The sequence below is a fragment of the Eubalaena glacialis genome, chromosome 3 (assembly GCF_028564815.1).
Source record: "Eubalaena glacialis isolate mEubGla1 chromosome 3, mEubGla1.1.hap2.+ XY, whole genome shotgun sequence".
Classification (NCBI taxonomy): Eukaryota; Metazoa; Chordata; class Mammalia; order Artiodactyla; family Balaenidae; genus Eubalaena; species Eubalaena glacialis.
Genome location: NC_083718.1, coordinates 148,679,812 through 148,681,755, shown reverse-complemented (window position 1 = coordinate 148,681,755; position 1,944 = coordinate 148,679,812).

The window sequence follows — 1,944 nt, the reverse complement described above, 5'->3', positions numbered from 1 at the left end:
AATGTGCTACTGTGCATTTCTTCTCATCTCTGTGTTTAGTGACAACTTGTTGGTAGTTTTAAATTGGCCATGGTGGGAATATTTACACCACAGAAATCAGCAAATGCTACAAATCTGGTGGTTTTGTTTTTTGAGGTAGTCAGTTAGACATTTACTAGCACACCATTGTGCACAGTCTTAGAAAACAATAATTTGGAGAGAGGATGGATATGCATGGACATTTGAGGTAAGTAGGTAGGCATTATAAAACAATTCTCAGAGCCCCGCCAGAGATAAAACACATAAAGAGATGGTTCCCTGTGTTTTAAACCAACACAATAGGAAGGCATTCTATAGATTGCTTACTTTTTTGCAGGGATGCAAAGAAAAGTGCAATTTCTTCAGCCCCTGGTACTTAAAGAGTCATCCTCAAACCATACTGTTCTCCTTCATTGCCACTTCATCATTAATAACCCCCCACTGCATACCTACTATGGGTTAGATTCTGAGTTTAACCAAGCAACATTAAATATGGTCTCTATTCTCAAGGAACTTATGATTAAACTGGAATATGCACAGAAAAAAAAATGAAAGTAGTCTATTCTTTTGTTCTAAATGTTCTATGCTTTTTCTTCACAGCACTTATCTTGATTTGTATCACTCTCTGTGAGTGTATCATCTCTCTCTCTCTCTCTCTCTCTCTCTCTCTCTCTCTATATATATATATATATATATATACACATATATTTAATGCTGTGTCCTCCTGTACACTGTAAGTTCCATTAGGAAAGGCAACTTCATCTCGTTTGTTTACAGCTGTGTCCTGGTATCTACACAGTGCCTTCAAAATAGTAGACACTCAATTAATGTTTGTTGAATGCATAAGTGAATGAATGAAATGAAATGGGTAGCATGGACATGAAGAGCTGTAGGAGGTGAGAGGAAGGAACACTTCCAATGACTAGAATGTTTGGGAAAGCTTTACGGAGGTTCTAAGACTTTAGTAGGATACTGAAGAAAGGGTAAGGCATAAATAAGGTACATGACATATTCAACACAAGGACTTGTATGGCTGGAGTGGAAAGTTTATTCCCTTTTGCTGGAGTTGGAGCAAACTCTCTGGAGTTGGTGGGTTGGGGTCACCAGTGTTATATTCATTGAACTTGAACTATGTTGTTACTTGGACCCAAAGGAGGAAAATGTAATTTAAGAAACAAATGAAGATTAGGGCTGAGGAGGGAACTCAAGGTTGAGAGAAAAGAACAATATCTAACTAGTTTCCCAGCTGCCATTCTTGCTCTTCTACCCATTCTCCACAAAGAAACCAGAGCAATCTTTTAAAAATGTAAATCAACCAATATCTCTCATGAACTTAGATGAAAAAATATTCAGCAGAACATTAGCTTATTGGATCCAGAAATGTACAAAAAATTTATATACTACAACAAAGTGGGGTTTATTCCAGGGATGCAAGGCTGGTTCAATATTTGAAAATCAGTCAATGTAATCCACCACATTAACAGGCTGAAGGAAATTCACACAATCATATCAATTGATGCAGAAAAAGCATTTGACAAAGTTCAATTCACAATCATGAAAACTCTACAAAAAATATAGAAATAGAGGGGGGACTTCTCAACTTGATAAGGAGCAACTACAAAAAATTCTACAGGTAGCATTATACTTAATGGTGAAAAACCAAATGCTTTTCCCCTAAGATTAGGAAAAAGGCAAGTATGCTCACTCTTACCACTCTCATTCAACATACTACCAGAAATTCTAGCCAGCACAATAAAGCAAGAAAAAGAAATAAATGTCATATATATTTGAAAGGAAGAAATAAAACTGTCTTGATTTGCAGACAGTATGATTGTCTATGTAGACAGCCCCAAGGAACCTACAAAGAAAATTTCTCAAAACAAAACAAAAAAATCCTAGCTCTCTCGGCCACCTTTCCATGCTGCC